Source organism: Microtus pennsylvanicus, chromosome 1 (genome assembly GCF_037038515.1).
Source record: "Microtus pennsylvanicus isolate mMicPen1 chromosome 1, mMicPen1.hap1, whole genome shotgun sequence".
NCBI classification, from domain to species: Eukaryota; Metazoa; Chordata; class Mammalia; order Rodentia; family Cricetidae; genus Microtus; species Microtus pennsylvanicus.
The window spans coordinates 188,853,066-188,872,756 of record NC_134579.1 but is presented as its reverse complement, the minus strand read 5'-3'; positions in this window follow the sequence as shown (position 1 = coordinate 188,872,756).

Below are 19,691 nucleotides of genomic sequence, written 5' to 3'. Positions count from 1 at the left end.
ATGATGGACTCCAAGGAACTGAACTTCCTCTGGGATTCTCATGCAGCTGGAGGCAAGACCAGAATTCTGGTGCCAAGAGGGACCTTGCCTCTGGGGGAGAGATTCCACACAGTTCTGATCATTTTCATCACGTTCTTGGTGAGCAGTTTGGAGAGGAAATAATGATGGGTCATTGAGGAATGGAACCATATCTTAACCAAGACTGCCTAGGTATCAGTGTCTTTTGACCTCTATTTAACTCCAACCCCATCAGAATCCCAAACATGGACTTGGGATCGCTGGGCCTCTTTGTCTGTTCCTCTTTTCAATGTTACCACACTGGATAAATCTCTTTTCTTTTTCATTCATAATACTTATCTTTCTTGGTGTATTAAAGGTGTGGAGAGAGCATAGTTTACTGTGGCCACCAGGGCCCAGGCTATGACTCTAACAACTCCAGTAACCGTATTACTTTTCTTTTATCCTCTCTTTTTCTTCCATGAAATTCTGTCCTAGGCTCATAAATATTAGGTCATCAAACTACTATGAAAATTTGAAAGGGATATTTTAAAAAGAATTTACCATTTTATAAATGCAAAATTAATAAAATGGTATTTTAGAGGTTTTCATGGAACAAAATCAAGACCTACTCTATAACCATTAGGCATAAACATCAAAGCAGCAGGAACAATGGGAATGTTGTTTGTCACGGAGTATCTAGGGCTCCACACAATGCCTGGCAGGCAGGAGTTGCATGACAAATGTATATTGATAGGTTGGAACAGAAGGAATATGTTCCAACAGAAAAGTTAGTTCAGGGAGGCACCGTAGCCATGAGGCATGCCAAACACAAGCAGTGCTAACTAGGCACAGCTCCCTCAGAGAAGAGAGGGAATGCACAAGCACAATCTGAAGATATAAACCCAGTCCAGAATTCTAGAAGTATATTAGATGTCGACACTATTTAATGATGCTTACAAATTAGAAGTCGGTACCCTGAATCAAACCAGAGCCCGGATGGCTATTTTGAGCCTTTTAAATGTACAAAACACAATTTTCCTCTTCAGGATCTAGGGCAGACCTGAAGAATCTGCTTCATCTCAGGGGCTGTTTTTATGCAATGCTCTTAGGTAACAGTAGAGGAAAGAGCATCCGCAAGCAGGACAACACACTCACACCCAAATGTAACATACTTATTACAAATGCAGCAAGCACTTACACAAATACGGCAAGCTTATTCGCAAATGCAGAAAGCCCTTTCACAAATACAGCAATCTCTTAAAACAAATGCCACAAGTTCATGTGCAAATTAAAGAACAGAAACTTATACTGGTACAAAAGGGAACAATTTTGGAGTTTTCTTAGTTAGGATGATTGTTGCTGGGATGAAACATGAGACCAAAAGCAACTTGGGGTAAAACAGGGTTATTTTGCTTTTACTTCTACATCACCGGAAGCAAGTCAGAGAGGAAACTCAAACCTGGCAGAAACTTGGAGGCAGGAACCAATGCAGAGGCCATGGAGGGGTACTGCTTACTGGCTTACCTCTCATGGTTTTTTAAGTCTTATTTCCACGGCAACCAGGACCACCAGGCCTGGGGGTGATCCTAATGCTTTTGTATACTGAAAAGATTTGTTATTTTTATTGGTTTAATAAAATGCTGATTGGCCAGGAGCCAGGCCAGAAGTATAGGCGGGATAAGCAGACTAGGAGAATTCTGGGGAAAGGAAAGACACAGTCATCAGCCAGGCACAGAGGAAGCAAGATGAGAAATACTTTACTATGAAAAAGTACCAAGTTACGTGGCTAAGCATAGACAAGAATTATGGGTTAATTTAAGTTGTAAGAGCTAGTTAATAATAAGCCTGAGCTAATAGGCCAAACAGTTTATAATTAATATAAACCTCTGTGTGATTCTTTGGGACTGAATGGCTGTGGAACCAGGTGAGACAGAAACTTCCATCTTCAAGGCTGGGCTTTCCCCCATCAATTAAGAAAATGCCCTGCAGGCCTGACTGGAGCCCAATCACATAGAGGCATTTTCTCATTTGAGGTTCCCTCTCGGCAGACTACTCTAGCTTGTGTCAAGTTGACACAAAACTAGCCAGCACAGGAATCAATGCCCTTCAATCGTAATTAGAATTGCTCTACCTTTTTAATAATTAAAAAGTCATCTTAGGACTAAAGAGATAGCTCAGCATTCAAGAGCACTGACTACTTTTCCAGGACCCACAAGGCTCTCACAGCCATCTGTAACTTCAGTCCCAGGGGACCCAACACCTTCCTCTGGACACTAAGGGCACTGCTCTCACATGGTGCCCAGCCATACAAGGAGGCAAAACACCCATGCACATAAAAGAAAAATAAATGTTTTTCTTTTTAAGTTGTTGTTTAATGCAAACCAGATGTAGGTTTCAAAGTGAGAGCAAACTGATGAACTAGGGAATACAGAATGTTCTCTTTGGACACACTGAAAAAGCTGAACTTTGATTTTCATACAATGTTGATTTTTTTTTGTTGGTTATAAGCAATCAATTGCCGCATGTCACACCGTCGTGTCTGTGCTTTGTGTGCTGGGACCCAGTTCACGACCTTCGGGCAAGGGGGCTGGAGGTTAAAATACACAGACACACACAAACAGAGAGACAGCGACACGGGTCATCCTTAAATTCTCCAAAAATGCCCCCTTTATTGTGTTCAGGGGCAGATTATATAGAGATAGCCACGCCCCAGCCAAACCCACCAGAAACCACTCTCCTGCCACCAGGAACTCCTGAAGGTCTCGTGCTCAGAGCAGCTATAGGCACTCAGATCAGGGGATTACCAGAAATTCAGGATCTGGGGTCTCATTGCTCCCAACAATCAATGGATAGGAAGAGGTGAATTTGGGGGATTTCAGAGAGAGAGAGAGAGAGAGAGAGAGAGAGAGAGAGAGAGAGAGAGAGAGAATTAACTATTACCTAAAAGGACCTATGAGAGCTCTATCAGAATACCTCTCCTCCTTCTCTTCCTGGGAGAGCTGCATTGCACCTATGTCTAATGTTGCTTGAGTCAGAGCAGGGGCTTGTGAGGACCCAAATCAATATAGTTTGCAGGGATGATGTGATACCACTTCAGAAGCTAATTCATCAGACGAGGCAAAGTCTCCACCTGGCTTATCTTCTGTGGATACTTGCACTCAGAACCCAGCCTCTCTCTAAGGCAATGTGAATAGGCCACATGTCCTTATGATAGCTGAAAACTTCTAAGCCATGGGCAGAAGCCAGTACTCTATTTTATTTAATGTGAGTGACAGTGGCACCAGATTGCTTCATATCACAGCCTTTTGTCTTTCAAGTGAAGGTCCCAGAAGCATGAAAAGGGTCCTTCCTGCCTCTGTAAATTCAGGGCCAAGAGAGACTGAGAGAGACAATAAATACTGTCATGATTTAAATCAGTGGTTCTCAGTCTGTGGGTTGTGACCTTTTTGGCAAATCTTTATCTCCAAAAATATTTTCATTGCTATTTATAACAATAGCAAAATTGAAGTTATGAAGTAGCAACAAAAATAATTTTATAGTTGGGGTGACCACAACATGAGAGCTGTTGGGTTGCAGCATTAAAAAGGTTGAGAAGTAAGTACTGCTTTAAATCATGCCCTACTGCAAGTTTTTTCATAAAACATTGGGAATTGGTGTATTAGTTTGTCATTTGTGTCTCTCACTTCATAATATATTATTTAGATTTTCATGCTTCTAAACTTTCTATGAATGAAATCATGTTTGACCTTTACATCTGAAATATATATTTTATTTATGTTTTCATTTGTGAGATCTTCACATTGTTAATAAGTTGAATTGATTTATTTTCACAGTTAAATAGCAGTTTCTAGTTGGAGAGAAAAGAAAAACTTTCCTTTCAACAATGTGAATTATTCTTTATGTGTTTTATGACATAGTACAATAACTTTTCTCTTAATAGTGTTGCTCAAACAGACCCCTGCTGACTTCAGTCCTGTTATTAGCCATGGAAAGGGATGCTCTTACATCCCTGCCCTTTGAAAAATCATCACTTTTCATCAAACTTCTGCCATTTCTTGGAAAACATTGGTGAAATTAAGTTTGAAATTAACATATCTTCTTTATTAATTGATTCGTCTATTCTTATTAAATAAATATCCTTAGATCCATATTGTCTGATATACTAATGTAGCTTCCATAGGTTTAGTATTTTCCAATATGTATTTTCTTTTCTTGTGAGTTTTTAGACATATAATATTCTCACACATACACATATATATTACAGCTGTAGTTGGTATATACACTTAGATTCACTTATATGAAAATTTTGTGTCCATATTGGAATGTTACTTAATTTTAATCTACATTATACCTTTCAATTATTTCTACTTTCTTATTTATATTTTATACCTGTTCAAAGTAAAGCACATCTTTTTTTCTCCTTTTCTAAAATCTAAAATATTTTTTATAAATGTTTTATGTAGCGAAACACTTTATAACAATTTTTAATTTATTCTTGTCTGTATGTATCTCTTTGTGTTTACATACAGGCTCATGTGCCACAGCATGTATGTCAAGGTCAGAGGATGGCCTGCAGGTTTCTGCCATCTTCTGGGCTTGAACTCAGATGGCAGATCTCTTTGCCCTCCGATACATCACACTGCCTTGAATGTACATTTCCTTTAAAACTGCAAATGTAATTTCCTTAAGCTTTTAATTATTAATTTTCTTTGGTGCTTACATTGGAATCATTTTCCTTTTGTCTAAATTACATATTATGACTTCCAAAGGTGGTGCCTCAAGTAGATTAATTTTTCAGGGCTTAAAAATTGTTTTGCAGTGTCTCTGTAGCTGGTCATGAACTCATTATACATACCAGGTTTGGGTTCTAGCTCAGCATCTTCCCTCTATATGTCTAGGGTACAAGGAGATTAAAGACCTGTGTCATCACGCCGAGCTATTGTTTCCTTACATTGCTCCCGAAGGTTTTGTGAGTTTATTCTGATACTTATTTTCTTACACACCTGTTTTATTTTGTTTCTCTCTCTTCCAGACTCCAATTTTACCTAAATTACCTCTAGAGGAGCGGGCATTTGGTTGTGTACAGGTGATTTGTAAAGAATTCAAAACGGCTGGATACATATCAAGAAAGCATAGCCATGCCCATTGCTGGATGGAAAGCTAGTGCTGCCAGCCTTTGCTCCTGGGTTTTCAGAACAGTAAGCTCATGAGAGTCATGAATACCAATGAATCAGTATTTGGAGGATTGCAAAGAGCATCATGAAGCTGCTGAAGTTTCCTGAAAAAAAAAATGTGATTGTCATGCTACCATATCAACTCCCCTGATGCTGATGACTAAGAAAGCCTCATTTGTTTGATAGACATTATCACTTGAGACTTCCAAAGTGGTGTGTGTGTGTGTGTGTTTAGCATTTTCTTTCTTAAATTTTTAAGTGAATCCTTAATGGACGAGAGGTGATTTAGGGACTGTATCACTGAGAGTAGAGGGTTGTTCATCCGCAGACCTGGGATGAGCCTGTGTGGCTTGCATTTTCAATTTCCCACAGTGTTATGGAAACACAAATTAGCCTTTGCCTAGAAAAATGGCTCTCTGTCATTCTCTGGACCTGTGCATCTTCCGGACCTGGGCAGCACAAACAGGCATCATCAGATTCCTTTCCATCTCCCATGGAAGAGTGGCCTCATTGAGGGTGGCTCTCAAAGGATGAGAAAGGCTTCATTCACCCATCACTGCCTCTGCCCTCCCCTAAGGCCTTGACTCCTTGCTTTGACCTTGCAGGGGCTGCAGACAATCAGCAAAGGAATGTGTTTATAAACATGACTTTTCAGACAGTCCTTCACTGGTGAAAAATGAGGACAGCCTGCACTCTTCCTCTGGCTCAAGAGAGTTGGGGAAGTGGCATTTAAAATGTCACCTGCTGTTTCATATGGCTTTCATAGACCTACTTATATAAAGCATACATATTCAACCTAAGGTGCACATTAGTATGAGTTCAAATATGTCTTTTAAATAAGAGAGCTTGCAATGTTAAGAGCTGAGAACGATCTCAGAGATTAATTGATACAACCTTTCTTTCCATACAAAACATGCTTTGCTTAAGTTCCTAGGTTGCCTAAAACAGAATATTTACCATGTGAAACTACTTGAATATTTTCATAAATATAAATGTTTACCATTTTCCAACTCCCCTGAAAATATTTACTTTAAAGAGCAATGAGTCAAAATGATCTATTAGTTATTATAATGAGAAATCTATGCTAAAGTATATAGAACGTGAGTGAAATCAGTAGTTAGGGAACTAAAAGTATCTTATTAAATGTATGGTGAATGTTAAAACTTGATTTATTTAGAGTATATAATATGTGAGGTAGTACAATCTCAACAAGAAAAGAGCTGCATGTTCTCCCTTATTTGTGTTTGTGTAAATAATGTGTGTGGGTATGTATGCATGTGTGTCTGTGTGTGTGCAAATAAATGTAATGTGCATGTGTGTGCAATATAATGTAGAAAACAGAACAAAAAGGCTGACTTTTAGGAGATGAGGAAGGACTGAATGCAGCTTATAGACATGAGTTCTGAACAGGGTATAAAGCTAATTGCTCTTCTAGTTCTAGCTCTGTCTTATATTTTTTCATTTTGCGTGGCTTCATCAGGACAACTATAAAATTTATATGAAGCTCCACAGCTTCTATTCCAAATCTCTGCTCGAACTGTCTAGGAGTTCACTGAGATTAATAGACTTTGGGTCTGATTAATTTTAGACCCAAATTAATTTTTTATTTGCAACTTTTAAAACTTAAAATATTACTAAAATATTAAATATATGATTAAACATATAAGGATAATTAAATATAGCATAGGTATACCATAAAACATTGTATACTAAATATACTATAAATACAATATGTATATTATATTTTGACTGTGTTATCTTTTCACATTTACAAGCTAAAAGCTGACATGTTGCATGGCCTGTAAGGTTTGGAGCTTCAAACTTGCTATCTTGAAGGACAGGAGGGAAGGGACTCATGGAAATGTGATGGTGTTGTGTGCAGTCTCAGTTAGAGGACTGGTCGCCACATAATAGATTTATTTTTATTATTAAATTGCTTTATTTTCAATTTATGTGAATATGCATACATGTACATTTGTGCACATGTGTGTCTGTGTCTCTGCATGTGCTTGTGAATTCAGAAAAGGGCGTCAGATTTTCAGGAGTTGAAGTTACAGGTGGTTGTAAGCTATCTGACATTCTGGGAAATGAACTCAGGCCCTCAACAGGAAGAGTAAACTCACAGAGCAAAAGGAGTTACTTCAGTAGCCTCCACAGCATTTAAAGGACAGTAATGACTGCCCAGTTAGGGAAAAGCAGAGCTAAAACTGAGCTACACATGTGAAATCATGTAGAAGCTAACACACTGGTCACTCAACCTAACAGGTTTTCACACTTGTTCTATGAGTGGCTTATTCTAGAAAATCGCATCCAACATTCTTTATGAGGTGAAAGTTACATAACTTACTGAAATTATGACTAATTTTATACTAACACATACTTGCATATATAAATAGCATATTTATTTATAGAACACATAAATGCATGCTTTAAAATAGCGCATAAATCTGAAACACACATACATACACAGACATCACCATCATATAAATCTATTTGTAGCATAACAGAAGTATATGACTTAAGCATCTCTTTTAAAGATATTTTTGTGATAGAATTCTTCATTAAAGCAAACACCTTTTATAAATTGACTACTGTTTCAAGGTTTAGAAGAAGTCTCTAATTTACCTCAGAAGGGAGTTATACAATGTTTAACCATCACTGTGTGGCTCCTGGAATGCACATGACTTTCACAACATGCCTGTGGACGACAATGCAGATGAACATCAATCAGGAGAACATGAATCTGCTTGTGCAGCCCTCGTAAGGGTCTTTAATTATCTATGTTAATATGAAAGAGATATGTGTTAAGGTTTTTTTTTCAAGCAATTACTTCACAACTTCAAAAGTTTATTTTGATTATTTTTAATTACGTGTGTGTGTGTGTATGTGTGTGTGTGTGTGTGTGTGAATACATGAGTGTAATGCCTGGAGAGGCCAGGGGTGGCAGACCCTCAGAGATCTGGAGTTACAGGTGGTTTTGAGCCGCCAGATAGGGGTACTGGGAACTGAACTCCTGTCCTCTGGAAAAAGCACCCCATGTTCTTAAGCACTGAGCCATCTTCCCAGCCTCTCTTTCCAAGTTTCAACACAAGTAACTGAAACACACACAGTTTACAGTTCAGAGGAGAATTTTGGTATAGAGTGTTGTTTTCCTGGGGATGGAGAATAACAATCCCATGTTTACAAGAAGTCTGCGGACTTGTTTCTCCTTAATCAATGACCTAATTGAGGAAGGAACTGTGTCTGGGAGCAGCCCCATTACTGAGTTCCAACTTAGGATCAGATCTTGCCAGATGAACATTTTCACTTCAGGGAATAGTTGAGTCACTTGGCACTAGAACTTCAAATTATTTCATCACTAACCGTTTTGAAAAGGATTTACAGAAACTGCAAGAATTATGGTTCAATAATTCTTGCTTACTGCCCCAAAATACACGTTCATAATAAGACATGATGTAAAAAAAAAGTTCTCCAATTCTAAAATTGCAAGGAATATTTCAGCATTTTGAATTATGCACTTTGAGGGTTTAAAATATTTAAAAGAGTGACATGCCAAGTGTGTGATTAATTCAAATATTTGTGGGCGTGAGCAAAGACATGACTATTACCTTTCAAGAGTTACGCATTTTAATTTTCTTTTGTTCTTTTGAAATAAAGATGGCTCAGTAGTTAAGAACACTACCTGTTCTTCCAAAGGTCCTGAGATCATTTCCCAGCAACCACAAGGAGGCTCATAGTCATCTGTAATGAGATCTGGCGCCCTCTACAGGAAGAGATCTGGTCAGTCATCCTTATCTACTTAGACCATAAAACCCAATATGGACAAGTGTGTGGTACCATGTCCAGCTTAATTTATTTTTTTGTATTTTTAAATAAATGGCCTAAGGGAACATTTAACCTCCCTCTAGACTTTTCAAAGCTTTTAAAAGATTTTATATAAAATTTGCCATTTGGAATTAGATGTAGATGGTAAGTCCTTCTAAGAGAATGGCTAGTTATTGGGCATACAGCTCAAAGGAAGAAACCAAGGCATTTCTGAAAGGTGCTTTCATGGAGAGCGCACACTAGGTGAAACAGACTTTTATTATGCTGATTTCTTTCAAGGAAAAAATATCATAGAATAGAAATGATTTTCAGTTCTATAATGTCCTTTTTTTGGACACTCCATTGAACATAAGGTAAATACTTTTTCTTTTGTTTCATCACAACTAAGAAATAAATGAGAGAGACTACAACACACATCTGCTTACATGAAATTTACATTATGTCTCCTGGTCCCAACATCCGGGCCTGCCCTTTGCCCTTATTTGTTCCCTTTATCAGCAGTCCTTACTTAAAACTGCTATTTGGGTTGGCTTAGCTCACAGTCATATTACATTCCAGAGTGATTTGTTAAATAGTTCTGTGAAATTGTCAGCTGTTCTGTTAGAAGAGGCAACTCATTACTCACTTTACAGATTGCCTCAGAATGTGTCAGTTAGCACATGAGCGTGTTGAACTTTATGAGAATGTCAAGGTATCAGGCTAAGGCTGCACCCTCAAAAAGAGTGGGCCAGACATTGTCATGTATTCTGTTCATAGGAAAGAAGGATTATTGAAGAGTTCAGCCCCCAAACCTTTCCAGAGGTCAGAGGTCAAACAAGATGGAGTGTCTACACATAAAAAAATGCAGTTGGGAATTCCCTTTACATATATGGAATAATATGATGTCATGATCACGCTGCCTGTTAAGAAATTAAAAAAGCCATGGTCTGACATAAGCCCTTGTCACTAGTAGAGATCAAAGACCTGCATTACAGTTGGATTTTTCTTCTATTGGTTCTGGAATAACCTGTCCTTGAGGTTATTCTCTCATACCATAGAATGAACTAACTTTCACATATGACCAATCTCAGACAAAAAATTCTTACATGCCTCGCTTTGATAAAATCCAATCTGTTTAATCAAGCATTGATGGAGGAAGGTCATTGGTTAAGTAATAAAGAAACTGCTTTGCCTCATAGGTTAAAGCATAGGTGGGAGGAGTAAACAGAACAGAATGCTGAGAGGAAGAGGAAGTGAGCTCAGAGACGCCATGCTCCCCGCTCCCAGGCGGACACACATGATGAAGCTCCAACCCAGGATGGATGTAGGCTAGAATCTCCCTGGTAAGCCACCTCGTGGGCTACACAGATTACTAGAAATGGGCTAAATTAATATGTGAAATTAGCCTAGAAGAGGCTGGATAGAAATGGGCCAAGCAGTGTTTAATTGAATACAGTTTGTGTGCTGTTCGGGGCATAAGGGGCATAAGCTAGCCAGGCGGCTGGGGTGCTGGGGACGCAGCCCAGCCACTCCTATTACAACAAAGCATGTTCACTAGAACCCTTGTTCTTATTGGAAGTGTGAAAATCACCGAGTAGTCTGGAACTTTCTTAGTATCGGTACATTGGATTTGCTAGTAATCTAGTGACTAAACATATGGATGAGGCAATTGGCAGAAATATCAGGCTATTTGGCTTTGCATTAGCCGATGGTTTTATATGATTAAGCCAAAGTGAGGTGAATTCCCGTAAAATCAGATACCTCGTACCCAATGCAGGGTTCATGAGAAGATGGCACTCAGACACAATCACATTATATTTTGTATTCAGTGAAATTTTAACAAGGCTGTGTACACAAAAAAACAAAATAAAATGAAACAAAAAAAATTAGAGATCCAGTTAGCCTTTAAAAAGTTATAATAAATGAGAACAAATGAACTCTTCCTGCTCTATACCCCTGTGCAGAAATCTGTTACATATAATGAATCGCTTCTTTAAAACATGCTCCAGTGGGCTTATAATTGTATCAAGCAGGGAAAGCAAGTTCCTAATGAAGTCCTTAAAACCTGTTGTGTTAAGAATCTCAGTAACTAGTGAAAACAGTTGATGAATATACAGGCCTGATTCTTCCATTTTTTCCAGCCCAAGGGAATTAAAGTCTCACATAACACAGGTTGCTCCTGGGGCTTGCCACTACAACAGTTTTCTTTGTAAGACCTCTGCAAGTAGAATGCCACAGGGGAAGGGAACTGGTTTTCCAAAGTCTGTTGTTTTTCTCCCTAGATGGTTCAAATATATTAACTTGGGTTTCAAGTCGTCTTTCCCACAGAAAAAGCAGGGGCAAGTACTTGTTTTCTTCTGGCCTGGCCTGCAATGTTTTCTTTCAGTTACAGAGACGTCCAGAGGGCATGTGTCTGGGTCAGAGACAGATCTCAGCTGTGTTTTCAGTGTGCAGGTAGGTGGTCCCAGTCTTCTGGGCAACACAGCCTTATAATAAAATGACTCCAGGGACAAAGTGCCTTTGTCAACCTGCCACCACAAGCTGTAGTGCTTCCTCCACGGATCTGTCAGACTTATCTTAAATGTTACCAACCTTCAGGAAACCCCAAACTCTGTTCAGTCATTCCAAATGAATCCCTCTTTGAAATGTAAAGTAAAAATCCTCAAGACACGCACGGACCACATTAGTTGTGCATGGACCACATTTGAATCACATAAATACCTTGTGAACAGCCTGAGAACCACATCAGTGACCCTTGGCCACCGTGGACAGCTGGTAAGAGACTCACTAGCCAACCACATAAAATACATATAAATCCCAAGAAACACGTGGGCTGTGCTGACTTATACAACTGATAGTAAGTTGTGCCAGTGAAACCATAGCAACCACGTGGTCAGTTAAAAGAAGGTAGGCCATCCTTCTTTGAAGAAATCTTTTAGTTTACATTAGCTCTATTCTTTAAGACTGTTATCTTTATCTTATTGCTCTTTCCCTATGTACTGACATAGGAAGACTGCAGATTTTGCAGTCGGTGGTCATGGATGCACTAGGGATTCCATGAATGTACCTGGGAGACTTAGAAAGTTCGGTGTGAAATAACAATTTATTAGTGTATGTGAATGATAACAGGCATTATTAATGATGACTATTCAGCTCCACCCCATTGCGCTCTTCATGAAGAGTAAAAAGAAGCAGGAAGCAAATCAGATTCTGAACACTCAATTCTTTAGAAGCTATGTGCTCACCAAAAGCATAAAGGAAATGACTGGAAATCTGAGATTCATATATAAGATGGAAATTCCAATCTTGAAAATTTAGGATGGAAGAGGTATTGAAAATGTCATAGGATGGTGCTTAGCATTTAGGTGGATGTATGTTTACTATGTATATTTCTCATGAAGACATCTGTATTCTGATTAATAAAAGCACTCACACCAACTAGAAGTTACTTGGCTAAGAAATGCTAAGAGCATAGATGATTCACTATTCAAGGTGAGCAAGCATATCACACAGCATCACTCTCATAAATATCTTTAGAGTGTGTTTTTACTTCTACAATCTGCTTTCATTTCAACCATTTTGTGACAAAGCTTGGTTCTTTCAGTCACTCAAATTAAATACACCTCAGATGTTCCTAGTGTTACTATCTACATGTACTTGCTTCTTCAATTTCAACTTGGTTTAACAGGTCATGGCATGAACAGAATGAACTTGATGCATAGGTTGCTAGTTTAATCCCGGAGCAATCTGATTAACTTTCCATCCTTCCAAGGTCAAATGAAGCAGTCAGTCTAAGCCCATTGCCCACAATAGAGTAGACAGAGAATAAAAGTACAGATTACCGATACTGAGCATGCCACTTGGGGTCTGGAGACAGCGGGTTATTTAAAGGAACATTTTCTTTACATTTCAATAACTATTTAAAGTATGATGGATCAGAGAAACTAAGGTAAAACCATATTACAGACTGAAGAAAAGCAGCTTTAGATAGCAAATGAAAAGACTGTATTATGTGGGTCTCGTAGAGTCTAAGCATTTGGAGATAAAGTGGGTTTTTGCCCCATCTCAATGCTCTATGTAATTGCTGTTTCTACTGTTCAGTGTTTGGTATGTTTTTCAAAAGTTCCTGCAGTGAGAGTCCCCTTTGCTTCTCTTGAAGGGAATTCCTTAATCTGAAAGGTCTCATCAATAGGAAGTTCATCCGTATGTGGTTCTTGTGTTTTTCACCAGACATTTTTGAGGTCTTGATGTAGTCCAACTATTTCTGTGTGGACCACATAAATTTTATGCGAGTCATTCCATTTATTTTTATTTAGGGAGGAACCTGTCAGGAATTTGTTTTACCACAGAACAGACACTTTTTGTGATTATTATTTGTTCTTTGTAGAGGACCGGTGGGGTTTTTGAAGTGTTAGATGTCCAACAGAGCTGAGAATTTAAAGGTCATACTTATGGAAGAGAAAGCAGTTTCTATCTTGGCAAATGATAAAATGAAAAATTAAAAGCATGAGTTTGGGTTTCTGCTATTTACACAGCTACTTCAATTATTTCAAGTCTATTGTTGAATTTTGTTTTAAAAAAAATTAAGCCAGTCACTGAGATTATTCATAGCAGTGACTTCATCTTGTGGAGATGAAACAATCATTTGGGTGACTTTTATTTAGCTATTTATCATTGTCTTTGACATAATAGAGATAAGGTTTAGTCTACGATGGAGAGAAAATGCCAAATCTAAAAGGAAAAATTCCTGCCTGTGTTCTGAGTGCAGGAGCACAAACGTTCACATCGTAGGGCAGGAAATGTCACTGGTGGCTTACTGTACAAGATTCTGCGTTATTCCTTTCATTTCTTCATGAGGGGAGACAAGAAAGGGGCACCGTTTCAGAATCAGTTTCTCTCATCACACTTTTGTCTGTCTTTACAGAATTTGTGCTTTTCCCAGCCCTTCTTGCAGATCTGCAAATGTCATGTTTGTTTTCCTTTCTCTCCTCCGGGTTCTTGTTTGTTTGTCTTGGTCCTCTCCCTTTTCTTTTTTTGTAAGTTACCATCTAACTATCTTTTAATGTCTCATTCTCTGTGACCCTTTCCGTGATAACCAACCCACCCTTATCTGAACCCTCATTTTTGATTTGTTTCTCTTGAGTGTCCAATTAGATTGCAAGTATTTCATGAACCAGGACCTTAGCTATTTCACCACTGACTATTTCTCAAGAGGCTTTCAAATAATGTTGCTCTAACTAATATGCAAAGGGAGACAGCAAGGACATACCAACAAGGGAACGACAGAGATGAGAAAAGTTCCGCTGGAGCGTAGATGCTAATCCTGAGAGCACACAAAACTAGAGTAGAAATGTGGCTGTCCAGAAAGCAATAAGCATGCGTGAGACATTGCAAGTAAAAGGGGACTCAGAAGGTATAATCCAAAAGAAAACCCCATAAAGTATTAAATTAAAATTTAAAAACAGAAGGCAAACACCCTCTTTAATATCGAGGTATCTTAAAATTCCAAAGAATAAAAATGAATAGTTCTCAATTGTCCTGTTTTGATTTTCTGTTTCTAACCTGTGGCCAAAAGCAACTTGAGGAGGAAAGGATTTATTCTATTTCACACTTTCAGGTCATGGTTCCTAACTGAGGGAAGTGAGAACAGGAGCATAACTGGAAACAGAGGCCGGAACTACAGAGAAAATCTGCTTACTGACTGATTTGCTCTCTTATTTGTTCATTGTCTGTTTTCTAGTACAGCCCAAGCCAATCTGCCTAAGGACTGTGCTGCCCATAATGGACTGGGCCCTTCTACATCAATCATCAATCAATCAATCAATCAATCAATCAATCAATCAATCAAGTTTCCTACAGACATCTGATAGAGGCAATTCCTCAAGTGACGTTTCCTGTTCCCAGGTGACCCCAGTTTGTGTCAAGTTGATGATAAAAATCCAACCAGTACATTCATACACACACACACTAACACTGCATACTGCATATTATATATGATGGTATAAATATAATATTTTTCCTATATATATATTATAGTATATATCATCTTGTGAAGACTAAACAAAATAAGAGCAAAGCAGGGCAGTTTCTAGATGTACAGAGTCTCCATTACATACTGATTTCTATACCTCCTTTGGTGACTGTCATTTAGGGACATTCCTAAAATTATCTTAAGAACCACACTTAGGATGTATTATTCTTTTTAAGACTTACATTGGAAAATGGGCCTAATGTCAGAAAACAGACTGTCTCTGGACCTCATGTCAACAAAATATGAATAATTATTCATAGAAAACCTAGGGTTTCATTTATGCTTTCCAAAGCTTTTGTTTCTATTTCTTTTAAAACATAAGCCTTTATACTAATTGTAAAAAGTACCTAATTTGTAAAGTTATTTGCATAGATATAATAATGTATAGATCAGTCAGCAAACCTTATAAAATCTGTATATTTCTGGCTGTACTCAGTTATGCAAAGATGTGCTAGGTTCTTTATATATGAAAGACAGATGGGTATTATGTTTAGATAAGGTTTGTAATGCTTCTGATTATTTTACAAAGTAGAAGAGAGTGGCAGAAGAAAATATAAATATTAAGTTATCTAACACAATCCTCCTGACTACCTTTTATTTAATTACTTATTAAAAATTTCCACCTCCTCCCCTCCTCCCATTTCCCTCACACTCCTCCCCTTTCCCCTTCCCCCTCCCTCTCCAGTCCTAAGAGAATTCAGGGTGCCCTATTTTGTGGCCCTCTCCCCTCCATCCAGGTCTAGGAAGGTGTGCATCAAAACAGACTAGGCTCCCAAAAAGCCAGTACATGCAGTAGAATCAAAACCCAGCGCTATTTTCATGGGCTCTCAGTCATCCCTCATTGTCAGCCACATTCAGAGAGTCCGGTCTGATCACATGCTCATTCAGTCCCAGTCCAGCTGGCCCTGGTGAGGTCCCATTATATCAGTCACATCATCTCAATGGGTGGATGCACCCCTCGCGGTCCTGGCTTCCTTGCTCATGTTCTCCCTCCTTCTTCTCTTCATCTGGACCTTGGGAGCGCAGTCCAGTACTCCAATGTGGGTCTCTGTCTCTATCTCCATCCATTGCCAGATGAAGGTTCTATGGTGATATGCAAGATATTCATCAGTGTGGCTATAGGAGAAGGCCAGTTCAGGCACCCTCTCCTCTGCTACCCAAGGACCTAGCTGGGGGGACATCCCCTTGGACACCTGGGAACCCCTCTATAGCAAGTCTCTTGCCAACCCTAAAATGGCTCCCTTAATTAAGATATCTACTTTCCTGCTCCCATATCCACCCTTCATCTTCCTCAACCATCCCATTTCCCCAAGCTCTCTCCCCCCAATCCTCCCCTTCTCCCTTCTCTCTCCCCATTGCCCCTTCCCCCACCCCACCCCCACCCCAATGCTCACAACTTTTGCCTTGCTATCTTGTCTATTTCCAATATCCAGGAGGATAAATATATGTTTTTCTTTGGGTTCACCTTCTTATTTAGCATCTCTAGGATCACGAACTATAGGCTCCCTCCTGACTACCTTTAACAGTTACCTCCAAGAGTATCAAAGCACAGGAGGCGTGATTTGGATTGTGTATGTGTGTTGGCGGATATATGCATGTTTGTGTATGTACACATGTTTGTCATTGCTTCAGTAGATATGTATGTATCATAAATGTGAAGGGCAGACGTCTATTTGGGGTATTACCTTGCTTTTTGAAACAGTGCCTCTCACTGGGACCTGGGGCTCACTGATTAGGTAGGGCTAACTGCCAGCAAGTTAACAGACTATGTCTAACTCTGAGACCCAGCAATAAGTAAACAAGGGCTAACAGCATCCCTGTTTTTTTCATGAGTGGTGGAGATCAAAGGCCAGTTCTCCTGCTTGCATGGCAGGTACTTTATCCACTGATCTGTCTCCCTGGAATTGAATTCAAGTCCTCAGGGACAAGCACTTTACCTATTGAATTTTCACCCTGCTCCACCCCCATCACAGCTCCCAATTCGGACTTTTAACATTATGTCCAAGCCTAAATAAACTAGCCCTATAACCCACTTCCATGCAGAATGTTTCTCGTCCTTCAGGGTTCTCTGAGCAAAGGAATTTTCAATCCAGTGCTCTGGGTTTGGCCCTGAGAAGAGCTGTTTAGCAACGTTCTCATTTCTCAGAATAGCACAGCTTTGTGGTCAAGAATAAGGTGAAGTGAACAATTGTATCTCAAGCCCCTTGAGTCTTCATAAGCCATCTATCAATCAACTAGAGAAATATACGAATCTCATTTATTTATATTATTATTATTATTTATTTTGTCATCCTCTTTCCCCTCTGACATGAAGGCTGAACATCACTGAACAATCTCACTTAAAGAATTAGTTCTTCCATCAGTTTCCTTGACCCGTGAGAATAACTTGCTGTGTGGCTTTGAGACAGGGAGTGGGATGTGGGTAAAGGGGAGAAAATTGCTTCGGCTCCCAAGCAAGTGAAATATTTTATTTATCACTATCTGTTTGTTTAAAAAAACAATTGTGGAATGGATCATTACTCACCTTTGGCACGAGAAACTCATTAAACTTTGGCCAAGATCAAAAACACTGATGACAGGAGGGCTGCTTGTTGGTTTCTGGCTACCTGGCTAGCCTAGACCCGAAATAATCACACAGAAACTGTATTAATTAAATCACTGCTTGGCCCATTAGTTCTAGTTTTTTATTGGCTAACTCTTATATTAATTTAACCCATTTCTATTAATCTGTCTATCACCACGTGGCTGTGGCTTACTTGGTAAAGTTCCCAGTGACTGTCTCCAGTGGTTCCATGGCCTCTCTCTAAGTCCACCTTGTTGTTCTTTTGGTCCCTGCCCTAGCCACGCCCACTCCTTTTAACTCCTGACCCCGCCCTGACATCGCTCTCTTTCTGCTTTTCCTCTCACACGGGGCTTTTGCCTCTCTCTCTCCTCTCTCTCTCTCTCCCCCCTTCTCTCTCTCTCTCTCTCTCTCTCTCTCTCTCTCTCTCTCTCTCTCCTCTCTCTCTCTTCCTCTCTCTCTCTCTCTCTTTCCCTTTATTTCTTTCTCTCCTTGTTAATAAATTCTTATATAGCTATTTTCTGTGTTTATATGTCTGACCCGCCGCCACCGCCACTGCCGCCACCGCCGGGACCCGCCGGAATTTGCTGCCGGGTGGGGGGACCCCAGAGATTTAATTAATTAACAACACACCTTCTTCCTCCGATGCTAAAAGCCAAACCAGTTTTTTTTTATTAATTAACCAATCATATTCACAGTATACAAAAGGGAATCCCACGTCGCTGGAAAGGATGTGGGGTAAAAGGAACACTCCTCCACTGATGGTGGAAGTGCAAATTGGTACAGGCATTTTGAATTTCAGTATGGTGATTTCTCAGAAAATTAGGAAGCAACTCACCTCAAGACCGAGCAATAATTCTAAGGATGCCCTGTTCCTGCTTCCTGAATGCTACTGATGCAATTATAAGCAGGAAGGCAGGCATGCCACGTAGCATTTATGTGAGTGCTGGGCATCACAACATTGATGCTTACCTTTGCACAGCAAATGAGCTACCAACTTAAGCTATCTTTTCAACTTCAGGGATATTATTCCTGGCTAAAAGTGGAGTGAACTGGAAGATAGGATGCTGGGGAAGGCATGAGATGTATCAACACATTGCAGAATCCATTTCACCTTCTCTGTCCCTGACCACCTACTTGCCCAATTTCAGCAAAGGTCTCTTATCTTTCCTTTCTCTCTTGCCCTTTTCCAGTTCAGCGGTTTCTTTTCCTGTTTCTGTTGCTATACAAAAATATCACTTCCTTGTTCTTTTTTTCACTGAAGTGAGAAAACAAACTTTCTTGTAACTTAGCACTCATCAATCATTCTATTCTTCGTTAATTTTTTTCTTGCCCTTAATGGAAACAAAGTGTTATAATTAACTGGGAGAGATATAAGTTGAGAAGAATACGGCTGTTTTTAAATGTTGTTATTTGACAACACTTCAGAGAAAAAACTGGGTTTTAGAAATGGATTAATTAATGGGGTACAGACTAATTAAATGGATTAATTAAAAATGGGGTATAGACCTAAACAGATTTCTCAAAGGAGACAACTAAAAGAAATGTTCACTACCCTTAGTTACCAGGGAAATGTAGATCAAAAATACTTCAAAATTCCATCTTATACCTGTCAGAATGACGAAGATCAGTTAATACAAGTGACAGCTCATGTGGGTGAGGGAACACTCATCCATTGCTGATGGGAATGCAAACACTTAACAGCCACTGGGGAAATCAATATGGTGGTTTCTCAGGAAAGTGCAAATTAACCTAAGATGCAGCCTATGATTCTTGGGCATATATCCAAAAAATGCCCAGTCCTGCCACAGAGATACTTGATCAACCATGTTCATTGCTGCTTTCTCCATAGCAGTCAGAAAAGGAAACAAACTAAAAGTCCATCAATAGATGAATCGATAAAAAACTTTGTGGTACATTTATACAATGGAATCATGAAATGTACAAATAAATAGATGGAATTAGAAAGAAAATCATCCCAAGTGAGATATCCCAGATCCAGAAAGACAAATACAGTGTGTATTCACTTATACCTGGTTGAATCTATAGAACCACAGAGGCTAGGTAGGGTAAGGGCATGGGAGGGCAGATAGATCATGGTAGGAAAGGGAAATAGAGTAGA